This window comes from Ictidomys tridecemlineatus, chromosome 5, assembly GCF_052094955.1.
Source record: "Ictidomys tridecemlineatus isolate mIctTri1 chromosome 5, mIctTri1.hap1, whole genome shotgun sequence".
NCBI lineage: Eukaryota > Metazoa > Chordata > Mammalia > Rodentia > Sciuridae > Ictidomys > Ictidomys tridecemlineatus.
The window spans coordinates 191481653-191498144 of record NC_135481.1 but is presented as its reverse complement, the minus strand read 5'-3'; the positions used below and the strand labels follow the sequence as shown (position 1 = coordinate 191498144).

The 16492-nt window shown below is 44.0% G+C and overlaps 1 protein-coding gene across 3 annotated transcripts in view; it reads left to right on the top strand.

Annotated features, from left to right (window-relative positions):
• Positions 1–16492, top strand: part of Tshz2 (teashirt zinc finger homeobox 2) — a 424675-nt gene that overhangs the window by 221840 nt on the left and 186343 nt on the right. The gene's annotated exons all lie outside the window — the stretch shown is intronic.

Sequence of the window (16492 nt, the reverse complement as noted above, 5' to 3'; positions counted from 1 at the left end):
TTTTTTTTAAAAAAAAAAAAAAAGATCTTTATAGTGTAACACTCTTGTGTTTATATAAAATGGAAAAGATAAGCAAAATAAATTGGTTAAGGCATTCCCAAAATAGCTTCCCGCTGCCCCCAGCAGCCATCTTAAGACCCGTTGATTGTGAGGTTCACCGTCGCTACTGAGGGCTGAAGCAAGTGAGGGAGGCCTTGGAACCAGCACAGTGCCGTCTGTGGAGTGTGCCCTAAGTCGCAGGCCCTCTGACAACACGTTGAAGGTAGAGTGCAGGGACACCAAGTCCCAGCCCTTGTGGTGTCTGAACGTGAGTCAAGAACTTAGTCCATTGAGCCTTATCACCAGCCCTCAACTGAGCAAACTCAGTTTGTATTGGACTAAAGAGAGAGAGAGGCAGAGGAGAGAGTAAATCCAGACATTACCAAATAGTTACGATACTAACCAAGACAAGTTGACATCCCAGACTCCCTGTGCCCTGAGACCAGAGACTGCAATACTGTAGACGAGATAAAAGGACACAATCAAAGAGCAAGCGTCATGCATTGGAATTTTCTTCCAAGCAATTAAGAAGTTTTTAAATGTGGGTTAAATGTTTTTAGGAAACTTATGCAACAACCGAGAAAGGGCCACAGGCCCAGTGGAGAGCTCCCCTACAGGCCCAGAGTCCAGGGACCCTGGGGTGGGCCCTTCTCCTGGACTTCTCTGGCGTTTGCTCCAACCATACTGCACTCTTTGCCAGGACTCTCTCATCTCAGCCTTTGCACTGGCTCTTGCCTCCCTGTTTCCCCAACCATCTTCAACACAACTTCCTAACAAAGCCTACTCTGCCTGCCCTATTTACCAGGTACCTGTCTCCCCACTCTCAGTAGCCCCAATCCCCTTACCCTGCCACCACAATTGGCAACTTCTAACTGACCCTAGAACAGACTTTGATCGTGTCTTTTGATAATTAGAATCCTTCCGTGTTCATTTGTCAGCTCCAAAGAGGTATTTGTCTGCTCAGCTGGACCCCGTATGGAAGTACCTGTGCGTGGCCTGCGGCAGGTGCTCAAAAGTATCCCTTGAAATGCTCAATGAATATTTAAAGAAACTGGGACATTTTTAATTGTATAAAGTGAGGAAAACAGCCACTCACAGAATTTTCTGGTCTGGGGTAGGCTCACACCTACACTCTATTCTCTGATTAAAAATAATAATAAAAAAAAACTAGAAGACCATGTTACCAACACAAAGAAATAATAGATATTTGAGATGACAGATAAGCTGATTACCCTGATTTTATTGGCACACATTGTACATAGGTATAGAAATATCACAGTGTATCACACAAATATATACAATGATCAGATATTAATTGTTAAAATTAAAAAATAAGTAAAAATCCTGCCATTTAAAAAAATAGAAAAAAAGAACTGACTAAGCTGCAGGGGTGGAATCCACTTCTTGGGAGCAGGGTGGCCCAGAGGAGCTGGGGGAGCCTCGTTTTGCTATCAGTGCTGGGACCGTGCGTGACACTGAGCTGGCTGGCTCTGCACTGGCTTGGTTTCCCATCCTACCTCTGCGGGCGTTACTGGAGAGCCTCTTGCAAATCGTGTGCTGTGCTCCCAGCCCTCACCTCTAAGGTGCACGTGAAGGTACCCACCTCGCAGGAGTATTTCCAGATCAAAATACACCCCGAGCACTTCACACTGGACCAAGCACCCAGTAAGGGCTTGGAGAAATGAAAGGAAGCTTTTCCTGAAGGAAATAAGAGGAGAGGTTGCACAAGGTGCAAATTCTGGTGTCTGGAAGTCATTTAGATTTGGAATCTTCATTTTAAGTTGGTTCGATTGAGTAATTAATTCAAATGTAAGGTTTCATTGGTGAGGTGCCCAGGATTTAGCAACAGTGTTAGTTGAACATGAAAGGTCTTTTAAGGATGAAAGATTTAAAAAAAAAAAAAAAAACAGTTCTGTTACAGCTCAGTCCTATGAAGCAAATCCGGTCACTCCTGATGGGTGAGTCAGTCAATGATGTGAATACAATGCCCATGTCACACTGATGCACTTGTGATTTTTCCCGACACATCATTGTTTAGCGACGCTAAGTAACAGCCCCTAAAATACAGTCCATCAACCCCACCCTGCCCAGATCAGTGGTCGTACGGCCCATTGTCCTGCGCTCTTCCTCCTCCTCTTAGCTCAGCAGGACCACAGTCTGCCTCAGGAGTGTCATGTCACCTCTCCCTAGTCTTTTACAATTCTGACCTGTTCACAGTTCCACCATCTCTCCACTTCTTTAAGCTCGCTGTGCAGCTGCCATCCATCTTTCTTTATAGGGTAGCGTGTTGTATTTATGAAGCATTCCTTTATTTATTATGAAGTAATCAAGTGTTTGTAACTGAACCAGGACTTTCACTCTGTTGACTGTTTTGGTTATGCTCTGGATATATAATGTAGTTGTTTACGTTTTAAAAGCAGTCTATCCCGTCCTAATTTTTCCCATAAGTGCTATAATTACAATGCAATTTTTTTTTTTTTGCAAAATGCAAGGTTTGTCCAAGAACCTACACTGCATTATAACAGAAGCAGGCACATCTGCACTGGGCACAGCAGCTCAGCAGCACACAGTGGGACACGCAGACCCTGAGGATAAGCTGGGATTCAGAGGTGAGACTGGCTCACTTCAAAGCTGGAGTCAATCAGCTCCAGGTCCAGAGTAACTTCTGGAAGCCTAGGACTCCTCATCTTTAAAAATGGAGCTAATGATATCACGCCACCACTGCATTGTTGTAAGGCTAAAATAAAACATTATGTGTAAGGCGCCAAGTGGTGCGATTAGAATGTTGACCACATAGAAGCAGCTCGTAAGCAACAGGGTCCTAATGAAGCAGTAGAGAACAACCAACCTGTGTCATGGCAACTTGGGGGTCAGATGGAGGTCTCGAGATCGATGCTTCTAATTGATTTCAACAGAACTGCTTTTGTGTGTTTGGAGCCCGGCTTACCTCTGCCTCACACCCAGCTGCATCCCAAAGTGAGAATACCACTCTCTGGTCTTTTGCGCTAGCACTGGACAATGGGCTTCTTTGCAGTTTATTTGGAAAAAGATGATATTGAGCACATGCATCTGCCTCTATGCCTGTGTGTGTGTACGTGTGTGCGTGTGCGTGTTCATCTGTGTGTGTGTGTGTGTGTTCGGGTTTCTTTCCTCTACATTTGAAAAAACATAGCTGAGAAAAGATAATGCTCCCACGGCTGGGAAAGATGAGATCATTTGTAAGTGGCTTGTTAAAGCGCACATCATTTTCCTGATCAGCGGTAGCGAGGCTGCATCTTCAGGAGCTGATGCGATTTATCATGTTATTATATATTTAGGGGCTTTTTGAAAATGCTGTTATTTACTCAACCGACTGTGTATATAGACTATTTAAAGCAGATTTTTGACCCAATAGACTGTACCAGCCCCATCCATCCTCTCAACGAGCATGTGGGGACGCTTAAATATGCAGATTATTGGCACAATAGAACATGAGCGCTGCTAGCGTGGACGGGTGCTTGGAAGTCGTTGGGGGATGATGTGTCTCCAAGAAGCATGTTCGAGGCAGACCCATCCAGAGAGCCAGGCTCCTGGAGAATCATGCACCAGGATGGAGGGGACGCTGGCTTTGGAGGAAAGATTTTGGCTTCCAGAAACAGGACGCTCTTACTAGCATTAGTTTGTGTGAGGCTAAAAAGAGCAGAATGAAAGATGGCCTCTTCCTAGGCCATTGTCAGGCGGGTCCACGCAACCATTTCCCATCTTTGAGTCACAGAGTCAGAATTCAAATTCCAGGGAGCAAGAGTTTGATTGGCCAGGTGGATGTCACGTGCAAGTACTAAAAAAAAAATTAAAAATAAAATAAGGGGAAGGAACAAAGAGAAAAGAGAAAATCCTCATGTTTTTGTTTCACTTCTAGAATCTTTAAATAAATTACCATATATTTAAGTACACACTTGACACACACACATACACACAGGTTATCTCGACTGTGTGGGGAAATGATCCAGATGCTCTAGAGTCATTATATTAAACGCCCAGAGACCTGAATCTATGTCCTGTTGACTCTTCCCAATGTATCTGTGAGAGAGATTTATACAGAGGGGACCTGGTGATGTTCTTCTTACATCAGACCCAATTTGATCTTACACCTTAAAAAAGTGTAAGGCAGGTGTAGAAGGACAGACACTGCAGGATCTCACTCATGTGGAATCTAAAAAGCAGATCACACAGATGTTGAAAGTAGACTAGTTGTCACCAGAAGAAGGGGTGGGTGGGGCAGAGGAAGAAGACGGGTTGTCAGTGGACACAGGCAGCAGTTAAGTAAGAGGACCAGAGTCTGGTGTTCTTTTGCATGGCATGATGACTATAGTTCATGAAAAGGCATTATGGATTCCAAATTAGCTAGAAGAGAAGATATTCGAATGTCCTCACCATCAAGAAATGACAAATGTTCAAAGTGATGGAGATGCTGATTACCCTGATTTGACCATTGCACAAAACATACACATTATAGAAATTGCGTGTGGTACCTTAAAAAGATGTGCAATTATTATGTGTCAAGAATATGTATACCAAGGAACCAGTGTGTATCATGCAAAATGTTAGGACATAGCAAGATAAGATAAAAGACCAAAAGGAATATGGAGGACAAGAGGGTGGATGAACTCCAAGCCCTCTGCAGGTATCCACCACTGGAGACTGTCAGGTCACTGGACAGTGGAGACCTCCCCTGGAGGCTCCTGGGAGAAGAGCCAGTTTGGAACTACCCAGGTGAATGCTGACACAGTGACAAAGGTGCCTCTTATTTGCCCATCTCCTTTGTGGGTTGGAACAGAGAAATGAAGGCAGGCCTTAAGAAAACCATTCTTAAACTCAGCCTAACCTAAAATCAAAGGTTAGTAAATCCCTGAAGAACTTTCCATTTGATTATTCAAACTATCGATTCAAAGAGATGGAAGCCCTCAGCATCTCCCAGACTTTGGGCCATTTCCAAGAACAGCTTCATCCACCATCCCGGGCAGGTTTGGCCCCAGATCCGACTTGCTATTTTATATCAGTTGCCTCATTTAAAAGCTAACCTAGTTAATTAAGAACTGAAATAGGTCAGGATTTATTTGGCAGTTACTGGAGTTGCTTAGAAATGTGACTTCCTTTCATGATTAACCTGTTTGTTGGTTTGTTTCTTGTCTCATAAAAAAAAAAGAAAAAAACTCCAACTGATAAGGGTATTTAAATGAATCCAAAAGGAATTGATTGAGAATAATGTAGGAGCCTATTGGATTTTTCAGTCAAGACTTGAAAGAATAAATACTAAAAATCCTGAGACATTCACCCCGTTAACGTTGCTCTTCAGGACTAGGGTTTTGTTCGTGCAATAACGAGGGGACGTGTTCTGAGAGTTTATCATCGCCAGCATTCGGTGCTCTCTCTGCAGCGATCTCATTTATTTCTCACTGCAATCTTTGAGGCAGGTATTCTTATTATCTCCAATTTATAGGAGAGACTGAGGTCCCCAGAGGTTGTTACTCTGCTCAAGGTGATCGTGTGGGACATGACAAAGGAGGGATCTGACCCCAGGGAGTTGAGCTGTAGACCACGTGCCCTGCAGTTATGTGTGATAGCACCCGCAAGGGTGGGCACGTGCCTTCTCCTCTAGTCCTCCTGCAATAACAGACAGCCCCCCCACCCCATGCAGCCCCCTGCTTCCCTGACAACCAGAGAGGGATGAATCACACTCTCCCTCATCATCCCAAAGCTTCAGCTGACCTTGATGTTGCAGAGATCTGGAACTCCTGGCTGATAGGGCTAAATGATTCTTTGATGGGGACTGTTCTGTGAATCGCAGGGAGTTTCTCAATCCCCCTGGCCTCTACCCACAAGATGCCAACAGTATCCCTTTCTCTATTTCTAACAACCCAAAATGTCTTCAGACATTGCCACATGTCCCCAGACATTGCCACATGTCCCCTGGGGCAAAATCACTCCAGGTGGAAAAGCCTTGGGTTAAAGTATGATGGGGACCCAGCTGGCTCCTGGGACCACATGCTTCCTAGACATCAGCTGCCGGATGGTGACCCAATGGACTCACTCTGGAGTACAGAGTGAGCTAAGAGAACACATCTGCACATCTCCACAGGGGTGGGCTTCTAGATCCCTGGATCCACACGGTGGTGCCTGTCCCTGATTTTCTCTTTCTCCCAGTGGGACCTGCACACTTTCAGCTGAACACCTTGTGTGGAGGCCTCTGCCCACCAAAGGGAGGTCCTGTTAGAAGAGATGGTTTCCGCTGTGCTCTGTGGGTTGAGGAGTTGAGACCAATAAGTAAAATATAAGTTTGTGAGATAGAAAATCACACTTCACTAATGTAATTACTCATTTATCTGTTTTGTCATTCACTTATTCTTATGTTTAGCCAATCTTTGAGCAAGGTGTGCTGTGGATGGCAGTGGGATACAACGGTGAACCATATATATTTGACCGTAGAGCTGACAGCCTCGTTGTGAAGACAAGGTAGTAAACAGGAGAGTACAATGATTAGAAATTGAGATAAAGACTGTAGAAAGAAAGAAAGAAGGAAGGAAAGAAAGAAAGAAAAAAAGAAAGAAAGAAAGAGAAAAGGAAAAGGAAAAGAAAAAAAATAGATGACTGAAATGGAAAATCACATTGACCATTAGGGAGTTGGGCGGGGGGGGGGGGGGGGGATCAAGAGACTGTCAGGCTGAAAGAGGCCTAGACAGGGAAAGGGAGGAGCAGATTTTCTATGTTGGAGAACTACAAAGACCTAGAAGGAGGAGAGACTTTGGTAATTTTAGGGAACAGGCAGAAGAATTTTGGCATTTGACTCCTAAGCAAAAGGACATGATGGAGATAGAGCCACTAGGGAGGCAGGACCAGCCATGGTGGGAATGGCCCAGAGAGTGCAGAACCCGAGAGCTCAGGAGGTCACTGAGGAAGTGACACAGATGAACTGAACAATTCCCTGTCACTGTCACGCAGGCAGATGGACTGCAGGAGACATCAGCACCCCTCAAAGAAGAGAAGGAACTGGTGGCGTGGAGATGGATACCAGGGCACAGAGTTTAGATTTATTAAGGAAACAGAAGAGACAACCCAGTTAATGAACTAGGCCTGGAGAATGAGGGAGAAGGAAGAGCCCCGCACAGACTTCAGAGCTAAATAGACCCAGATTCAGGTTCCCATTCCGCTGTGCGGCTCTGGGGACATTACTAGCAATCTCTGCAATCCAATTTCAGCCTCTGTATGGAGGGAAGTGAATAAACAGTGCCATTGTGGGAATCAAACAAGAAATGACACCGCGGACTCTTACAGATTCGCTCTCCTAGAAAGTTAGCTACTGAATTTTTTGAATTTTTTTTAGAATTTTTTAAGAAAATTTGTTCTAATTAGTTATACATGGCAGTAGAATGTCAGAAATAGGCAGAACAGAACTGGGAGTTCCCCGTCACTGAAGGTGCTCCAGTTTATGCCAGGTGGCTCCTGGCCTGGAGTGCTGGGGAGAGGAAAAATGCTTGGCATGAAATCTTGACCCAGATGTTCTTCCCAGGTCCTCGGCTTTGGTGGGAGGGAGCCCTGTTGGAAGTGCACCTCCATTTCTAAGTGGCAGGAACAGAAAGGCACTCTCTTGGTGGCCTGTACAGAGGGCCAGTCACAACGATCATGTTGGTGAAGAATCCCACGTGAAAAAGGGTAAAAAGTCCAGTAACAAAGCTGTTCATGGTGGAATTGAAAGATACGCTGCCTGAGGACTTGGCCTAGGACCTGAGAGGTTTTACGCCTCTGATTTCTGATTTTGGAGACGGCAGAGACTTTTCACCTGAAAAGCAAGAACCAGTGCACTCTCTGACGTTGCCAGTTTAGCTTCTCAGAGGGAACGGTGGGCTTTTTTCTTTCTTTCTTAATGGGAAGTGGTCACAGCCATGAACTTTGCAAAAGAAGCAGGTTAAAATTTGTCCGTTCTTGGCTAATGCAGTTAGACGTTTTCGAGAAAAGGCAATGAGAAGTGGTCATTATCCATTATCTGCATGAAATATTTCAGAGAAAGAAGCGGCGTTTGCCAAAAGAAAGAAAAGATGTTTGACTTCGAGCCAGGCAAGAAGGAAATAAGATCACCTCCCAGCTCTGTGGGACGGCTGTGCTAACGATGTTATTGCAAGTAGAACTGGAATATACATCTGAAAAAATACAAATGGCGCTTCAGCTTCATATACTCTCTGAAGGTCATTCTGGATAATGATTCACTGTCCCTTCTCTTGGCAATAATAATAATGCTAATAATAATAAAAACAAAAACTTTTTCATCTTGGAAAGAACTATGTTGGTGTATGTGTTTCTATATCCTGTGTAGGAAAAATTACAGAAAATAATTGCACGTATTTTGCTGGAAATGATTGCTACAGCCTGAAAAGTCAAAGTCGAATAATCTTAATTTGATAGCAAGATCTCAGTCCTTTTGTGTAGTTTCTTTGTTCCTGTTTTGTTTCACTTTTTTCTCCTCTGTTCCTGATTTATGGCTCTCTTGGTGTGAGGATAATACAAGGATAATGATCTCTAAACTGGAGCCACCAGAAAGCTTATGAAGTGGCCTCCTTCTCACCCTTCTCCATGAATATTTTCCCACTCTGCTTTTTTAAATTGTCACCAAGACACGTCGCAATAATAATACATGCTGGACTGAAATTCTACGTGGCTGAATGTGAGATATTTTTCCTGGAGACCTTGAGCTTTGAGCATTAGTCATTTCTCTCAATGCAAAGCCTGAGGCCTCTCACAAAGACCTTTCTCTCTCAGATGGTGGCTTGCGCTATTTCTTGAGGATTACAGACATGATCATTATGGGTAATGACCTAATAACTTGCTATTCGATGAATGCACATCACTTCTACGGAACTTCCCGGCACATATACCACTGGCTCCTTGTACAAATGATTTTATATTAAAGAACAAACCCCAAACTGGAGGAAGCTCTTTTCTTATGCATGACACTTACAAAGCTGGTTCGTATCTAATGCAAATACCATCTAAAAGCTGTTGGCTTGGAATAAGATTTACGGATAACAAAGAATGCCGAAGCAAACTGATTTCAGCCGCCTGTAGGCTGAGGTTGAAGACCAGGGCGCACGGAGTTTGTAAAGTGCCTGCGACGGTGCTGAGAAATTGGGAGATAGTGCTACAGCCTGGGTTTTTCATACTTTTGGTAGTGGGTACTGCTAACAATCCAGAATACATACTGGTATGGCTCCCACTTTGTTGATGAACATGCTGGGCCATTAAGAGTTTCAGTTACCCCCCACGATCAGGGTAAGTAGTGTCAGACCTTAGGTCGGGTCATGACACCAAAGTCCTGGACCATCTCACCTATGCATTACTGATCCCTGAATCAGTGATTTATCTCTTTCTGGCTCTATGTTCCCTGTGCAATAGAATCATGGAGCAGTTGTCTAAAATAGTTACTTAAGTCTGCCCATGGAGCTGGTGTGCCCTATGTTCCCTAGGAACGTAGGCACAGAGAAGCATATTGCTGGCCGTCTTTCTACTAATTAAAAGTTTTAGAATGAACATCAGGCTTCTCAAATCTCCTTGAGCATATGAATGCCCTGAGGATTTTGTTCAGTGATTCCTATTCTGTAGGCTCGGGGCAGCCTGAGAGTCTGCATTTCTAATGGGCTCCCAAATGATGCTGATGCTGCTGGTCCACATTCTGGGTAGTGAGAATTTATAGTGCATTTGTCTTCCACTTCCTCCTTTATCCTGAATTGAGGGGACAACTGGTGAGATAGGCAGGCTGGGGATGGTCAGTACCATGTGCCAAATGAGGAAACTGAGGCCAAAGAACTAGTGTGAGAGAATCACGAAAGCACATGAGATCTTCTGCTCTTGAGTTGTCTTGGCCTCCAGCTTAGAGGTTGCAAAGGTCAGGCCCCAGACAAGTCTGTTTCATGCTATAGTTGAACCACACAAAACATCTGGCAACCTTAGACTCTGACAGCTTCTTGGGCAGAGGCTGTATTCTTCCAGACTGTAGCATAAACTTTTTAGGCATCCACAGCTCCTGCAGTTCTCTCTTTCCTTAGCTGAGTGTCCACCACTACAGAGCTTCACTGAGGAGGGTTGCTTTTCTTCCACCTGGTCTACTTTGTCCATTGCCTTCACCTGACTTCCTATAGGAACATGCGACCTTTTCATGACTCCTCTCTCCCAACCTCAGGTCCAGCTTCTGTCTGTAGCTCATCTCTCTCTGCTCCTTGGCCTTTGGAGCACCACCGGGGCAGAAGTCCCCTTGAAACTCAAACTGTCTTATCTATGGTGGCTGCAGAATAAATATTTATCGATTCAAGGAATAAACAGACAAACCACAAAGAGTTGACCTAGTGTCCACTACCCTGACCTGGACTATCATAGTCCTCTGTTGCTGCCTGGTGGGACGTGGAGAAAGTCGCAAAGCACAATTAGAAAATAGCCATATAGGCCTGGAGCTGGGGATCCGTGGCAGAGCGCTTGCTTCGCACGTGTGAGGCACTGGCTTCGGTCCTTCCCACCACATAAAAATAAACAAATAAAATAAAGGCTTTCTGTCCATCTACAAATACAAAAAAAAGAAAATAGCTATGTAGTCTAAAGAGCTGGGACAATGACCCAAGAATGTGCTCATGACAGGACGTTAAGAAAAATGGATTTTTTTCATGCAGGCCCCACCTGGTACACATTCATTACACATGTGAAACATTCTAATGAACTAAATAGTCTTTGGGACTTTTTTTTTTTTTAAAGAGAGAGAGAGAAAATTTTAATATTTATTTTTTAGTTTTCGGCGGACACAACATCTTTGTTGGTATGTGGTGCTGAGGATCGAACCCAGGCCGCACGCATGCCACGCAAGCGCGCTACCGCTTGAGCCACATCCCCAGCCCCATCTTTGGGACTTTTTTTAAGGGACGTGGTTTGTGGTGCTCATCTGTTTCCATGGGGCAGAGATGGTCCCAGGATGCGCCTCCGTTACTGCACCTACTCTGTTTCCAACACGCCTTAGAACCAGGATCCTACTTGACATCCAGAGAGAGGAGGGGCCAGCGTGCCTCCCTCCACCAGTGTGTGTCAGCCACACTTACACTAATGAGCTCTGTATGATGTGGCAGGAACGAAAATCCATAGGCCATGAATGTGGGGTTGCTGTTGAAATTTTTCCTGACTGGGAACGTGCGTGAACTTCATAGCTTCCACAGACCAGAGAGAGGGGGCCTTGGCTTGCGGTGCCTGGATTCTCTGTAAATGAAGAAGACAAGAGCTCTGGGGTCGGGGGTCTCCGCAGCCCTCTGGCCTTCCACTGTCCTGAAACAAAAAGCAGATGGCTCCCTCAGAGGCCCCCACTCTGGGCCTGGCCACCACTAAAAAGTAGCTCAGCTTTCCTGAACACTAAACCCTCTGTCTCTGCTCATCCTGCCAACAGGAGTGCCAATTAGTGCCAATAATAATATACATGCTAACGACTTTTAGACCACAGTCGCCAAAACACTGGAGACGGTGACAGGAGGCCTTGCTCTGTATCTTGGCTTAGCACACCTACTGGGTCCATGGTGAGAAGTCCTCCCAGCCCTCATCGGCATCCATCTGCACACTGCAGAAACTCCGTGTGGTTTTAAACTGTCATTTAGTGTGGGAGATTGGCGAAAATGATCCTGTCAGCATGGGATATGCAGTTAAATGAGATCTTAGTTGCTCTCTGGCTTATTTTTGAAAATGAGCCTTCTTGAGTTTTAAATTGTTCTTGGGTTCTAAGAGTTCCACCTCTCCTGCCGTTTAAAAACCTGTCAGCGATTTCACTGTGAATACTCAGTTGAGGATTTTTGAGACAACTATGAGAATGTATACCAGCAACAATCTGATGTCAAACATCTGACCACCTGCAAATTATTTTTCACAATTTCATTTAAATCTTTGTGACTAGAAGATTGGGGAACAATAGAAGTGGTCACTTAAAAAAAAACACAATAATTTTACTTTTTTTAACATTTAACATAAGATTTTTTTTTAAATTTCAGGGTCATTTCTGAATTTTATCCACATATATTAGGGTCAAACATTTGCAGCAGTTGGAAAGTGGCATTTCTCTTTTGTTACAAAACAAAGAATTCTGGAAATGATTGCTTTACTATGAATCACAGAACACTTAATGGATTTTGTTTATTATGGGTAAAATTCGTCCATATTTTCACAGATCCTTCTGGGTGGCTCTTGTTCTTTCATTAAAGTCTGTTCACCTAAGAGCATAATTTCTGATGTCTTGCAATATTGGTGCTTATTTACTATCTTCATATTTAGATGGATAAATCCAAATCTTGTTACCCAGAGAGTGGGACACGAGTCAGTGTTTTGGTTGGTCTGAAAAGAGGATTTTATGTGTGTGTTCTTGTTTTGTTGTGGAATCAAGTTGATAGGACGATTGTAATTCACACATGATCTCTGTGGGTTGGGGGGGGCCTCCCCTCAACTGAGGTGCCAGTCGCACTGCTAAGGACCAGAGTTTGCAGCTGGAATCGTCCTCTTCCGTTGTCTGATCTATTCATTCAAGCATTGAAATCATTTGTAGGCAGGATGCGGCGGTCTACACCAGTCGGCGATGTGGGTGCTGGGGAGGATCAAGCTCTTCCTTCAGAAGGAAAGATATTTTAATTTCACATTCAGTGGGAGAAGACAACCAATCAATAGACAAACAAATAGGACCACTGGCAAGTACTGTAGGGATTCGTCAGCAGGGTGATATGCTAGAAAGTCACACAGAGACAGGAAATGGGCCAGGGAAAGCCCTGAGACGTGCAGTACAGAGGAAGAACTTTCTGGGCAGACACATGTGCAATGTCAGTGAATCACAGTCAAGAAAAGGGTTGGCAGGTTCGAGGGGAAAGAAAGAGACTATTGTGTCTTAGACACGGAGAGTAGGGTGCGGGTGTGCAGGAGGGCAGCAGGAACAGGCGACCAAACCCCGGGCTCCTGTGGTCCATGCAGAGGATCTGAACTTCATTGCAAGTGCAACAGAAGGACACCGCCAGAGTTGCATCGGAGGAAACTCGTGGCCTGACCCATTCTGCATAGAAGGTTCTGATGACAAAGTGTGGAAGACTGTTGTGTCACCCCAGCGGACAGGAGGGCAGCCCCATTGAGCAGTGGCCATGCAGTAGAAGAGAAATGGTCTCATGAGCCTGTCACTGAGACGGAACTGACAGGTTGCTCATGAACGAGCTGTCCCGGGAAGGGAATGCACGTGGCCAGAGTCAGCGTGGTAAAGGATGGAGGTTGGGTTGGAATGGAGGATGTTTGTCACCGTGAAGTTTGACCTTCAACCCAACTCAGCAAAAAGGTTCTTCCTGTACCTTGGCATAATTGTGATCGTTTTTTCTTTTGTTAAATAAGAATAAACCTGCCACTCATCCAGTTATACCAAGAGTCGCACATGATGCAATCCTATTAAACAAATCATCGATAGAGAGAGAGACAGACACTCATTATCCACCGGATTCCCCGTATGCTGGCTGCCTTCCCTCTCTCGCCTCAACTGCCGGTGGCAAACAAAATCACTTAAGTCAAGTGAACAGTTTTAAATGTACAATATTAAAATGTGTTTTTAGAAACTCCTTGGAACCCTCAGCCATTGTTAAAATGCACTCACTTTGACAGGTGCTTTGGCACTTTTTTTATGAGGCTTTTCAACGCGTTACCTTATCGGGTGCACGAGATTTAGTCTGTTCTGCAGAGAAAAACAGACAAAAAGGGTCTCTCAGCACGAGTTACTCTTCTGTAAAGGTTATAGTAAACATGTCAATGCCTAATTAAGCAGAAAATTTTATCTGTATTGTGGGGGAGGCGTGTGCTGTCTGCGACTTTTCTTCTGGGGAATCCATTTAGAAGGACAAAGTAGATTGTGAGGTTGAGCTGGTCCGGAAGGCGCAGCTTCCAAATGTCAGCAGAGAGAGAGAGAGAGAGAGAGAGAGAGAGAGCGCACTTCTTTTCTCCCTGTTTGAAAATGACTATATTGGCTGAGCAGATTTAGTGTGAGAGTGTGTGTTTTTGTGTGTGTGTGTGTGTGCGCGCACGCGTGCACGCCAATGTCTCATCAACACACACAACACGACACCTGATTTAATTCTCAGCTTCCTAATAAGCATCAGGCACAGAGTAAGGCACAGAAAATACTAGATGAATAAAACCCAGAAACACCCTTAACCAACTGTGATGACAGAAAGCCCTCCTTCCCTCTCCAGACTCTTCACTTGCTCTGTGCATGTACATATGTGCTGTAATCACACTGCACATGTGTATACATGTGCGTTGTTGTGGACACACTGTGTGTATGTGTGTGCACATGTCTGTTGCTGTGCTCGCACTGCCCCTAAGCAAGGGATCATATATCTCAGCCTGGAACCGCGCTGCCTAGTGCCTTCTACTCAGTGTCTGTCAGGAGTAAGACCACCCTTTGCTTTTTCAAAAGTGACCCTATTTTGATTGATGAAATTTGTCTGATTTTTGAAGCATCTTACTTGGGTTAGTGACTCCTCATTATTAATTTTGTAACATAGATGCTCTCCTGGAACCTAATGGTGTAACTATTTTTGTAAACATGCAGATTATTCCAGAGGAGAGAGATGTGGAGAGAACAACAAAGATGGCCTGACTCAGTCGTTTGCGGGCTTTACACTGCAATTTCCTTGCAAGTAGAGGCCACTTATTAATGGTTGTTTGACTAGACCTAGTGCGTGTTGTTTCTTTAAATCAATTTATGCAACTAGAGACCAGCAATACCAATATAATGAAAAAATCCACTTGTGGGCTTGCTGAAGAAGCAACGCCACATCGATAGCAATAAAATAATGAACACAACTCCTTAACAGGTGCAGTGAATGCTCACGTCTTGTGTTATGATATCACAACCTTAAAATCATGGGCTCCTGGGCTGGGATTGCAGCAGCTCAGTGGTACAGCACTTGCCTAGCATGTGTGAGGCACTGGGTTCGATTCTTAGCATTACATATAAATAAGTAAAAATAAAGGCCCATTGACAATTAAAAAAAATTTTTTTTTTAAATCATGGGCTCCTGTATCCAGCATTCCCACAGTTCTCCCTCCTGAGGTGGTGATCTTTTTTATTATTTTCATTAGGTTGGTGATACAAAGAGACCATGCCTCCTGGGCAAGACTGTAGATTCTCTCATGCAACAGATTTGGGTTCATGTCCAGACCCTGCAACCTTGGCTGTGTGACTTTGTGCGAATTCCTTAAGTTTCCGTTTTCCCCATCTGCGGAATGAAAATAATAATAGTACTTGCTTCGTGTAGCTATTAGGTGAAATGAAAGAATGTACTTGCAGTGATTAGCTTGGTTCCCAGGAGACAGTAATTGCTCAGTTAAAATTCTTCATCTTCAGCAGAAAGCAAAAAATACAAGGGCACAGGGATGGAGGGCAGAGTAAAGGAGACCTTATTGGTGGGGCTCCTGAAGGTCCCGGAATCATCATGAGATCTTTAAAACATACATTTCCAAGTTACTTCCTCTTTTGAACTGACTGTATATGGCTAAGGTTATACATATTCAATTCTTTAGGAATATTTACTATACAGAGAAAATATTCCTTGCTGTTTAGTAAATGATTTTATACTATTTCAGTGTGCACTTGATAAAGATGTTGATAAATTTTTTTTTGTCAAAACTAACAGTCAAAATCTCATTTAAACATAAGTTTGACTTTCTTTTCTTCCACGCCTCTTGTCAAGAAGTTAGTGGCTGTGGGCTAAGGTCTTCATAGATGACCTGCTCCCCTCAAGGGTTGCCCTTCTGGGGATGTTGAAGGCTTGGCTGGCTGGTGGAGGTGGCCCCTGGTTCCAGCTGAGCTTGTCTGTTCATGGTGAATTTACTGCTCACAACTATTACCATAGCTGACCTTTTTTTTATGGTTCTGGGTGACTAATAATGTCTTCTAAGTTCTACATATTCTGGTAGCTTATTGTGATTTTTTAAAAACATAGTTATTAACATCTCAAAACCATTGTGCTTTTAAATGAATAAATATATATATAACATCTTCCTCTTCGTCATTGCCATCAGCCTTTGGAGTTCCTGACTCCAGCTGCCTTAGTCTTCACAAACCCGCTTCTCTTTGAACTCTGTCTGCCATTTCCCAGGACAGACCTTCAATGCAGGACTATCTCTCTTCTAAGCTTGATCCTTGGTGGATGTAAATAACAGCACCTGCTTCTAGGGTGTTTTTCCGAGTAGCCACCTGCCACCAAGAGAGAGATAGAAACTCATATGGAAGATATTGCATTAAGATCATGCAAGCCTTGCAAATCCAAGGCTGAATCTCCTTTTCTTGGGTATATCTTTGGTTGCATTTTATCCACGTGGCTCTGAAAAGCCAGGTGAAGAAAATGAACCCATGGGCATAAATAGTCATGTTCTCCATCTC